This window comes from Periplaneta americana, chromosome 5 (genome assembly GCF_040183065.1).
Source record: "Periplaneta americana isolate PAMFEO1 chromosome 5, P.americana_PAMFEO1_priV1, whole genome shotgun sequence".
NCBI lineage: Eukaryota > Metazoa > Arthropoda > Insecta > Blattodea > Blattidae > Periplaneta > Periplaneta americana.
This window is the reverse complement of record NC_091121.1, coordinates 186,435,394-186,448,005: the sequence shown is the minus strand read 5'-3', so window position 1 is coordinate 186,448,005 and position 12,612 is coordinate 186,435,394. Positions and strand designations below refer to the sequence as shown.

The following is a 12,612-nucleotide window of genomic DNA, read 5'->3' as shown; positions in this document are numbered from 1 at the left end:
CAGGTCGAGTCAAGATCGCGAGAGGGTGTACAGGCCTGCTTACGGCTTCCACTGCGGGCAGTACAGTTGTACACTGCAGTCTCTCAGTGGTGGAACCTATCGAGGTCGCTTGGGGGCACCGGTGCACTGCATTTTGCACCAGGAATATTTATGTGCTAAAAACATTAATCTTAGCAATGTAATGGATGTTGTTGTGCGAACAATTAATTTCATAAGGTCTAAAGGACTTAATCACATGGAGTTCAGGGCACTACTTGATGGTATTAACCGTGAGTATGGGGATTTACTCTACCATACCGAGCTAAGGTGGTTAAGTCGAGGAAAAGTTCTGGAGCGTTTTCTCCCACTTAGAAATGAAATTGCCTTATTTATGGATGTACATGGGAAACTTGTTAGAGGCCTTGAAAGAATACATAAGAATAATGCAACAATTGTGCCTAGGCTTCGAACGTAGATTTCAGGATACGAGAGAACTTGAACAACAATTTAAGATATTTTCAACACCTTTTTCAGTGAGTGTCCTGGATATTCCTGCTGAACCACAATTAGAAATACTTGATTTACAAAGTGATATTGAGCTAAAGGATAAGTATCAAAACAGAAAAAGTATTAAACATTTCTATACTTGTTTTCCACGAGAAAGGTTTCCTAAACTGCACAATCTCGCTGCAAGAACGTTGTGCATGTTCGGGACAACCTACGTATGCGAAACACTGTTTTCTTTAATGAAGTTTACAAAGTCACATCACAGAAGCCAATTAAGTGATGAACATTTGAAAGCATGTTTGCGATTGGCTGGTACTAAAACAAAAGCTCCGCGAATTGAAAAGTTGCTTACTAAAAAAAACTGCAAAAATCGCCGCTGATCTCTGATGTATAAGAAAAAGTACTATTATTAGATAATTGTATTTGAATAATAACATTTGTACTGTTGTTTTATTTTGTTAATTGAATTGTATAGCAATGAGAAGAAGACAAACATTGAACAGTTTTATTTCGTAGTATGTTGATCTGTATAAAAGTGTATATTTTGTTTTGTTTCATTATTGTGCAAACATGCAAAATTTATTTCGTATATAGAGTTAACTGTACCAAATTATGTAGAGTAATGTTTTGAACAGTGAAAGTGTACTTCAGTTAAAAGTTGAAATTAATTTATATTCTTATCACAAATTTAGTTCACATACAAGTTCTTAGTTCCGCCACTGTGGAAGCAGCTACCCTTGCCCTCAGCCGTACGTCAGGGCTTGAGGGTTTGTACGTACGCACGAGAGTGTAGTCACTTGACGCTCCCTGGTCTAAAACATGTAACATCGGGTGAAACACGCCCCCTTGTCTGGATGCAAACAACTGAACAACTATGTAAGTACAAATATAATAAACCTTTAAGAAACGCTGATATCAGCCCTCACAACCTTTTCAAAATTAATAATAACCTATTAACTAAAATATTTTCAGACAACTATGGCATTCACCACGACGAATTAGACTGCGTGCTCTCCCACCAACAGCATTTGCATCACAGCTTCTCCATCTCTTTTAAATTTATACATTATATTTAATGTTTTAACATAGTTAATATCAAACTGTACAAATTTAATTTTAATGATACGATCTAATGAGAATACTCAGCCTTTAATTGTATAAGGTTAATATCATGCCGTGCCTTCTCCTTGTCTTACATACACACGAAAATCTAGCATCAGTGTTCAGCTTTACCATGTACAGTTTACCTCAAGAGGCACAAAATTCATACAATTGTAAATGCCACTACGTGCATTATTTACCATGTTATTAATTGCTAGATCAACTTATCACCTATTTTTAAATATTGTTTGCATCTCATGCACCTGAAGATGACTTTTTAAAGTCGAAAATATTAATGACTTCGTACTAAATATTGTGATGTAACAGATTATCTGACCTCACAAATTGAAAAGTGTATTTGACTGAAAATTTATTATTATATATAATTATTAATTATATTCACACTTTTCTGAACCAACATGTATTTCAAATTCAGCAAGATGATTCCTATAATTTCTTACACTTGTCATTTCTAAATGATCGTCTTTATCCTTTTTTTTCCAACACTTAAAAAAAAAAAAAACTCCTGTTTCTTTTCTAAATAAACATTCCAAGCCCAATCCTCCTGAAGCTCACGGAACTATTTCTTAAAATACATTTTTCCTGAAGATATTAACTTACTGGTGTGGTATTTTCATTTCAATGTTATTATTTAATTTCTTCCTGTAACCACTACAGGTTGCCATCGACAAAGAGTACCATGATACAATAGAGTAAATGCCTTGAGGCTTAGTGATATATTGTTGTTAGAGTGAAAAAATAACAAATTGAATTATATTGAAACACATGATGTTAAACGAAGTAACGTCAAGGAGATCCGATTTAGTCATGGTCCATATGTATGATGCCTGAAAAGAGCTATTGACCCTTTGAGTGCTGCAATTGTTAGATCTCTTAAAATACTTTTATGCAGGCCAAAAGAGTTACAGAAGTCGACTAGGAACCGGGGTATGGTCCCACGGCCTCCTATCATTAGTCCCGTAATGACAATGGATTCCAGATGGTATTTGTCCTTATAAAAACTGATGGAAGGTTCATATATATTCCTCTTTTCCTCGTGTACTTCTTCTGGCTGGTGTTCGTGCGATTCGAATCTCACAGTAGGGTCTATGATGAAACCTTCAAGAGAGGGAGGTTTAAATGCAATTATGTCGATTCTCCGATTACTGCCCTCACTGGATATGCCGTGTACTTCTTCATATACTGAATAACCTTTGTTCCTTAAGGCAGTTGCTATTATAGATCTTACTGTATGATGCCGCATACTTCGTAGAAGTTCACCATATGGACAGGCCCCCAGGAAATGTGCAAGGGTTTCAACCTCCCTGTCGCAATGTCGACAGAGGTTACTGCCCGAAGACCTGCCAGGTAACTACGCACAGCTGACACGTTCACATTCATCTAGATCGCTTCCCTCCACTCACTACAGGAAAGACCCTTGTGATTCTTAATTATTTCTCTGAATACGTGAGAATGTGTATTGTTGGAATAAACTCATTGTTAGAATCGTTGCTAGGAGACTGTACGTAGTTTTAGTTCTCAGTTTCCATGGACTAGTCAGTAGCAGAATCACAGAATTCCGATATTAGAAAAACAAAAAGGTAAAAATAAATATCTATCTTTGAACCTTAAAGCTATAGTATTAATCTATAACACACAATATACAATAAGCTACATCATGAATATCAGTGTTTATATTACTGTACTTATTAATTAAATTAATTCTACCATCTAGAAACAATATGTTTCGAAAAATGCATTCAGAAATTTTGATATATGTTAACAAAATATTAATTAAAATGAAGCTTCAAGAAATGTAAGCACTCGAAACAATGTTTTAGGGCACAAGAATTTAAAAAAAATTCTGGAAACACAGTAAGTCTCTTTGTAGTATGATCATGATAATGAAGGTGGATAATTAATATGACAAAACAGACGAGAGTACACTTAGAAATTTGTCGAAATAAGTGATTATGTCTATCATCATCATCATCATCATCATCATCATCATCATCATCATCATCATCATCATATCCCTCACGTATTAGACCCTGCAGGATCTGTTACGGTCTCATGCCAGCGCTTTCATGGTCTTCATTTCCTCTTTCCTCTTGGTACATAAGTAAGAATCTGTTTAGGCCATCTAGTGCGATCCATCCTTTCGACATGTTTTTTCCACTGAAGTCGATATTGTTGAACAAAATTAACTATATGATCCATTTTGAGTTCCTGCAATATGTCCACATTTTTACGGTGTTCCAGCAAAGAGCATCCCGCTGTTCGTCTCATGAACCTCATTTCAGCTGTCGTCAGCCTGTCCTCATCAGCTTTTCTGATTGTCCATGCCTCGCTACCGTAAGTGAGGACCGGTCGAGCTAGTGTTTTATATACCTTTAGCCTTGTATGTTTCTGAACATGGGAGGATTTGAAGACGGCGTTAATGACGTCAGTGATTTTCATAAATTTAGATATTTTGTTTGACATATCTTCATCAGTGATGTAAGAGAGGTTATAACCTAAATAGTTAAAGGAATTAACACGTTCAATTAAAGTATTATTTATCATGATCTTACTTGGAATTGGATTCTCTACCGAAAATGCCATGTGATTATGTCTATGGAAAATACAAAATATATTAATGCAGTGTAATTTTCACATTTGGAAGTTAATTATATGGTTTTACATAATTTACCTGCACCATTAACATGTCACACTAGTAAATTCAGGATTCCATTTCTGATAAAATAATATGGAATCAGTCGTATGTTTCCTTTTCCATTCTTTCCTTTCAATTGTAGCTACTATTTTTATACCTTGCCTTAGCTTTTCGAGGGCTGGACCCAGAAGGATCCTTGTACTTAGGCTTTCTTTGGCCCATTATGCTCCCAATGTATGCCATCAATTTTCAAATTCGAAAAGTGGCCTGGGTGATATTCGAGAATCTGGGCCACTCTGCTTCAGCCCTGTGAGAGCCAGGTTCCATCCAAGGACAAGTACCTAATAAGCCCCAGGATCTGGAAACCTAAGGCCTTCTTGTATCACCACTGGAAACCCATACTACTCCCAGGACTTCAACTATTGCAAATGATAGAAGACGGAGTGTGTTCGTAAAATGAGAGTGAAATGGGAATACCGAGAGAAAACCCGTCTACAAAGTCTGCTTTGTTTGCCACATATTTTATCATGACCTGGACAGGGAACGAATATGGGCTGCCTAGATGGAAGACCAGTATGCTGCAGTTTTAGCCACAGACGTAGCGATTTTTATTCCATATAATAATAATAATAATAATAATAATAATAATAATAATAATAATAATAATAATAATGATTTATTTAAGCTGGCAGAGTTAAGGCCGTAAGGCCTTCTCTTCCACTCAACCAGCAAAAAGTGTATATACATATGCATGAAACTTTCAAAGAATTTAACAATTTGATTTAGATGAGAGTTACATGTATACAAGAGTTATTTACGAATTAAACAACAAAATACTATGAACTATTAATTAAACACTGAAATAAACTGTGTAGCAGAATTAAACTAAAATACATAGAATGTTAATATATTTCAAATAATATTAGATAATAGAAAGAGATTATTATGAGACAATTTTGAAAATACAGCACAATCAGGATGATGTCTAAAGAAAAAAGTAACAATGTAGACAGTGATAGTTTAAATCAGTATGATTGGAGTGAAATGTTAATAAGGTTATCTTTTAAGCTGTTCTTAAAGAATCAAAGAAGATTCTTGAATTGAATATTAAGCTTACATTATTTTGTGTAAATTTGGAAAAGTCTCAAACAAAATTAAAAGCATTGTTATCATTGCAATTAGGGGTCCTTGCATATATTAAAAAATCATTTACATTATAATTTTTAGAGGTAACACTTAATGTTATTATGATACGTAATTTCATATCAATTTAGTCTTTTTTTTTTTTCAACATTTTTTATATCATGCAAATTTCAATTTATGTAAACCATTTTCTTATGAGGCATTTAAATGTCACACCTTAAATGTTACTGTTTAAAATTCTTTGTCTTTGGCTGCATCACCTGGTTAATTCGGGCTTTTATAGCTACTGCTGTGGAACATTCTTTTTCATATAATGTTGCGATGGATTGTGTATTTCCATTTTAAAGTAGTACCAGCATTAATTAGAATATTCTAGAATCAGCTGGAATGGAAGTTCGAAATTAAAAAATTCTAAAGGAAGATCCGAGTATCACCTTCTCAGACAGTCGACACAGTCACAGGAACACATCCCTCCAGCTGAGAGCCGTGCACTATGTTTGTTTCTGCATTCAGACACATCATATGAATTAATGTACCAATCAGTCCACCAAACCTATGTCTGTTTATTATTTTAGCTGTTCTCAATTGTTACTTACACTAAAATACAAACGCTGTGAGTTAAAGAATTTCAACAAAGAAAAGTATTGTGTCCACCCCTAGTCATGTTGTGTGTGTGATGCCTAAAACAATTTATGAATGGTTTGAGTCAGACATCCTGTATGTATGTAGGCCTATGTATGTATGTATGTATGTATGTATGTATGCATGTATGTAGGTCTATGTATGTATACGTGTATTTTATTTATTTTTTTATTTTATTGGGTTATTTTACGACACTGTATCAACATCTAGGTTATTTAGTGTCTGAATGATATGAAGGTGATAATGCCGGTGAAATGAGTCTGGGGTCCAGCACCGAAAGTTACCCAGCATTTGCTCATATTGAGTTGAGGGAAAACCCCGGAAAAAAACCTCAACCAAGTAACTTGCCCCGACCGGGATTCAAACCCAGGCCACCTGGTTTCGCAGCCAGACGCGCTGACCGTTACTCTAGAGGTGTGGACGTATACATGTATGTATGTATGTAGGTATGTAGGCCTATGTATGTATTTTTTTATTTTATTGGGTTATTTTACGACACTGTATCAACATCTAGGTTATTTAGCGTCTGAATGAAATGAAAGTGATAATGCCGGTGAAATGAGTCCGGGGTCCAGCACCGAAAGTTACCCAGCATTTGCTCGTATTGGGTTGAGGGAAAACCCCAGAAAAAACCTCAACCAGCCAACTTGTCCCGACCGGGATTCAAACCCGGGCCACCTGGTTTCGCAGCCAGATGCATTGGCCATTACACCACAGGACCTATGTATGTATGTATGCCTATGTATGCATGTATGTATGTATGTAGGCCTATGTATGCATGTATGCAAACATTAAATTATACATATGACTTGGACGCTAAAGCAGGTGGCCCAGGTTCAATTCCCGGTTGGGGCAAGTTACCTGGTTGACGTTTTGTCTGGGGTTTTCCCTCAACCCAATATGAGCAAATACTGGGTAACTTTCGGTGCTGGACCTCAGACTCATTTCACCGGCATTAGCACCTTCATCTCATTCAGACGCTAAATAACCTAAGCTGTTCATAAAGTATCGTAAAATAACTCATTAAAATAAATAAATACATATGACTTCAGTTTATTAGTATTGAAGCAATAAACATTTCATTAGAGAGACAACTTTCTGATTCTATGATGGAATCCATATCATCAACGTAGCGTTAAGTCTGGGCGAACATTGATAAGGTCAGGACACAATTACGTGTAATAATGATCTACATGTCTGGAATACAATTGAAGTGAGAACTGCTATTGCTTACATTACATTAAAAATTTCTTAGCAGTTCACAGAATCATAAAATGTGTGTAATGTTCCAAGCAGAGCTATACCTGGCTCATTCCATACATAGGATATACAATGTTAACTGTGGAATGTCGTCTCATTACAATGACATAAAGATTAATTTGTTTCTACGAACATTCATTATTTTAGAAATCTTTCAACTTACATTCAAGTAACATTAGTCAGATTATTCATCACTTTCTTAATTTCTTGAAGTATATGAAAGCTGAAATATTATTCAATTATTGTTCTCTTCTGTAAAATCATTTCCTGAACCATTTCGTTTTTCTTAAGATCTACTTTTCCATCACTTTCTCTTCTTCTTCTTCTTCTTCTTCTTCTGCTCCATCTCTTTCAACTGCTCTCATCTTTTTTTCTTCTGGTACTTTTTGCTAGCTACATCCAGTTTTGGATCCAATAACAAGAAATTTATTCTCTTCCTCCTGTTTAGCTTCTTAAATTTAGCTTTCTTTATTAGTTCTCCGATCTTTTTCATTATTATTATTTTATTCTCCTCATTCTCTGAAACTATCACTTTACATTTTTCTTCTCCTTCCTAGTCTTTCTTCCTCTTTTATCTTATCTCCTTTCTGCGTCATTTTCTCATTTTCCATAAATCTTCTCTGCTTGCTCTTCATTTTACTTATTTTCTTTATTCCTTCTCCCCTTCACTCTTCTCATAATCCTTGCCTTCACTTCCTTCATGGTTTGTATATAATACAGAGGGCTTTACTTTAAGTTGTAACTTCACAGTCAATAAAACAGCTTTACTAGAGACCTTTTGTTTCGGAACTGATCACGAAGAATGAGTAAAATATAAAATAAAACTCTATCACTCTGAGCGCACGCACGCACACACACGAGGGTCATTTCATAAGTCATGGCAACTATGTTATATCTTCCTGAAAAACCGAAAATGTGGTTAGTTCAGTATATACGTTTGAAAACCTGTTGTACAGTGTATGGAATAACACCGCCAGATTGCACCTGTGTGCATTGGTGGGTAGTTGACAGCACATGCAGAAATTAGCATGATAAAGGCTGTGCTTCAAGATGGATGTAAGTAAAGTTGAACAGTGGTCATACGTGAAAAATGCAGTTCTTCGTGGTAGAAATGCTCGTCAGTGTTATTCTGAGCTACGAAGCTACGAGACACAATGTCAATGTCCAATACTACAGATCATTCCTGATGCATCATACAATTCAGAGGACACGTCCAGCACTGCTAAACAATGCCATGATCCTCCATGATAACGCAACAGCCCATACTGCAACTCCTGTCAGGAACCTTTGGCACCAGTGGAGGTGGGAGATCTTGGAACACTCTCCCTACTCGCCTGATCTCAGTTCATGCGACTTTGATCTCATCCCGCAATTGAAGAAGCTGCTGCATGGGAAGTGGTTTGCAAACAGACAGGATATCTTAACAGCATTTCGACGAGAGGTGGGATACACAGAAGAATCGCACACAGCCGATGGTATTCAACACCTGCATCATAGTTGGCAAAAATGTATGGAAGCCTTTAGGGATTATTTTAAAGGGTATTAGCTGTGAGTAATGTACTTTGTTTCCTTTTGTGCGTAATAAAACAATGAGCATTCGCTTGCTCGTGAAAGTTCCAAACCGTCGGAAACTGCTGTACGAACAAACCTAATAACAATGACTGATTTTGTGAGGATGATGACAATAATGGTGGCATTGTAAATAGCGGAGGTGTTGTGGTTATGATGAAGGCAATAGTAGTGGTAATTGTGATGGTCGACATAATTATCAAAGTGGTTAATGGTCATAAGTGCTGTTTGATATTGGGAATGTGTAAGATGATGGTCGTCGGGCTTATGACTGTGGTGGTGGTAGTAGTCGTTATAATGGTGTATGTTATTGTGAAAGGAGCATTGATTTCTTATAATGGTGAAAGTGGCTATATGGTGGTAGTAATGAAGAACTTACTGGTGGAGTGACGGCAATGGAAACAATAACAGAGAGACAATCTGCTCATACACTATTTTCTGTGCATTACAAATAATATCTGAACTCTCGGGATTTGAATCCAAGTTTCCAGAGTTTGGTATTGACGGTATACTTGCTTTATGCGCTATTTTACGTCATAACCTTTATGTAACACAACTATAGACGCGACACTATTATTCCCGGCGTGACTTCTCCTCTTTGCTTACATCTTAGGAAGTGAAGGCTCTATAAAGTCTAGGCAGGTAGTATCGTTCGCCATTTTTGTTCTTTCGTTGCCGAGCTACCATACGAGGAATCTATTTGCCACACCGTTAAACATTATCATGTCATAGCTCCTATGATAAATCAAACGCACTGTAATTCAGCAAATAATTGAGCAGCAAATAACGCCAACGAAAGAGCCAAAATGGCGGGCGATTATATTAAGTATTTATCGAGCCTTAAGAAATGAATAACGTCTTCATCAGCGAATCACAAGATGCACACGTTTAAATGTAGCCAACCTGCAACGCGATTGGCTGCTGGAAATAAGAGCGACGGGACTATAATTCAACTAATTGAAGTAGATTATCTTAGGTTAGTTTATACAGAGTGGTCAATAATTGTCCTCGAGCACCACGATCTTGTAGAGCTACTGTGTTCCCTTCCTCTTAATTCCCCAACAGCCTGGGATATATCTTTCATTGGAACTTCGATGAATTCACGTATTCCAAGCATTGAGAGCTTGGTTTTGTGCAGCGTACATAATAAATGTCTGGCAGCTGCTTGTTGTAAATATAATATACAGGATACGAGGTTTTGTAATTTAAAACAATCTAATTGCTTTGTTTCACCATGCAACAATTAAAAAAGTTCACACATAGAATTACGTTGTTACAATGGACTTGCATGGAGTAAGAAAAGAATATGACTGAAGTTTGCCACATCTTGATATAAAGACCACTGCATATTGGTCATGGCAATCTTGATAACAGCACGAAGCTATAACATTCATTATAAAGCATCATATGCCCCAACATGTTTGTCTCGTCTTTAATTGATGTAATTCTTTACTTCATTCAATGCTACCAAAAAAAAAAAAAAAAGAGAGAGAGAGAGAGAGAGAGAATTTTTCAGGGAATGAAATTTAATAACGTAATAAAAACTTGAACTCGGGAGGAAATTAAACTTAGAATAAATATGGAAAATGCCTGTTATTATTCGGTTGAGAAGCTTTTATCATCCAGTCTGCTGTCAAAAAATCTGAAAGTTAGAATTTATAAAACAGTTATATTATCGGTTGTTCTTTATGGTTGTGAAATTTGGACTCTCACTTTGAGAGAGGGACAGAGATTAAGGGTGTTTGAGAATAAGGTTCTTAGGAAAATATTTGAGTCTAATAGGGATGAAGTTACAGGAGAATGGAGAAAGTTACACAACACAGAACTGCACGCATTGTATTCTTCACCTGACATAATTAGGAACATTAAATCCACACGTTTGAGATGGGCAGGACATGTAGCACGTATGGGCGAATCCAGAAATGCATGTAGAGTGTTAGTTGGGAGACCGGAGGGAAAAAGACCTTTAGGGAGGCCGAGACGTAGGTGGGAAGACAATATTAAAATGGATTTGAGGGAGGTGGGATATGATGGTAGAGACTGGATTAATCTCGCTCAGGATATGGACCAATGGCAGGCTTATGTGAGGGCGGCAATGAACCTCCGGGTTCCTTAAAAGTCAGTAAGTAATAAAAACTTGAAACTAAAAGCACACATTGCCCTTGTCAGGGTAGTTATTATGTATTATTCGGGAACATGGACTCTGATATAAGTACATGAGTAATTTCAAACGAGATTAGGACGTTAAATGTTATGGAGGTACTTGGAGGACAAGAAGGAATGAAAAAATCGAAGCTCTTCGCAACACACCAGATGTTGTGAACAGTGGTGGGATGTGACAGCATTTTGTCGTCACAGCTCCAATCTGTGAAAAATCGCTGCAACAGATAATGGCGATTTTGTCACAGTGTGATTTTTGTGTTCGGCTGATTCTTGGAGATAGTGAATGTTGCTGAGTTCTCTCGAATATAACCGAATAATTATATGACACAATGTTTTCCCATTACTAAAAGACAGATGTTTATGTTTATCACTCTTCTGTGAATCGACATACCAGTGCCATAAATACACTCAGGGACAAAAAAAACCGGACACTTCTATATTTGCTTGTATTTTGTTGCCAATTATTTCAAAATGAAACAAAACCCATTTAAACAAAATAACGTTCCATTTAGCACCTTATACAACATTTGAAAAAAATAAAAATCTCTGATGAGAAAATTTACAAAAAATTACAAAGGGTGTATAACTATGGCATCGTTTGGTCTAACTGTCTTTTCATTTTATGGTGCCTTAAACATTAATAACTTTTTTTAATAACGGGTATTACCCCCTCTGGCTTGAATAACTGCATCCATACGTCTTGGCATGCTCTCAATTTGGTTAGCAATGTCTTCTTGAGGAATAAGTTCCCATTCTTCGCCAAGTGCTCACCTCAACTCTTGTAACGATTCTGGTCTCGGTCGTCTATTCTTAACACGCCGTCCCAGCATGTCCCACACGAGTCCAATTGAGTTCATGTCTGGACTCCTTGCTGGCCATGAAAGAACATGGATTCCCACTTCTTGGAGATAATCTCCAACCGCATGGGCAATATGCGGCCATGCATTATCATGCATTAAAACAAAATTATCGCCTACAAATTGGCCAAATGGCACAACATGATCAGCCAAACATTCATTTATAACCTATCAGCTGTTAGTCTTTCATTTTCAACAAAAACCAACTCTGTACGAGCATCCGTACACACTCCTGCCCAAAACATCACTTCACCACCTCCATACGGCACATTTTCGGTAATGCAACACTGTGAAAATCGTTCTCCCCTCCTTCTCCAAACTCTTTCACGTCCATCAGGTGAGCAAAGATTGAAACGGGACTCATCGGTGAACAGAACACAGCTCCACTGTCCATTTCTCCAATCCCTGTGATCATTTGCAAAACGCAGTCGTTCAACTCGATGCATCCTGTGAAGTCTGGGACCAGTTGCAGGTCTACTTGATATCAGTCCACTTGCTTTCAACCTCCTTCTAACTGTTTTGGCCGAAATTGGGCGTCCATGCATGTTAACAAATTGCTGGGCTACACTAGTAGCTGGCAGGTTGCGCTCCCTAAGAACTCTCAACACCATATACCTGTCTTCATTTGGATTTGTAGCTCTTGGACGACCCGAACCTGGTCTTCTGGGATATTCTAGGGTCTCTCTATACCGTTTTATGGCATCATGGGTTGTGCTTCTAGCCATATTCATAACA

The 12,612-nt window shown here is 37.0% G+C and overlaps 1 protein-coding gene across 4 annotated transcripts in view; it reads right to left on the bottom strand.

Annotated features, from left to right (window-relative positions):
* The window catches only part of Rab3-GEF (Rab3 GDP-GTP exchange factor), a 265,816-nt gene that overhangs the window by 30,035 nt on the left and 223,169 nt on the right, over positions 1-12,612 (bottom strand). The window lies entirely within an intron of this gene.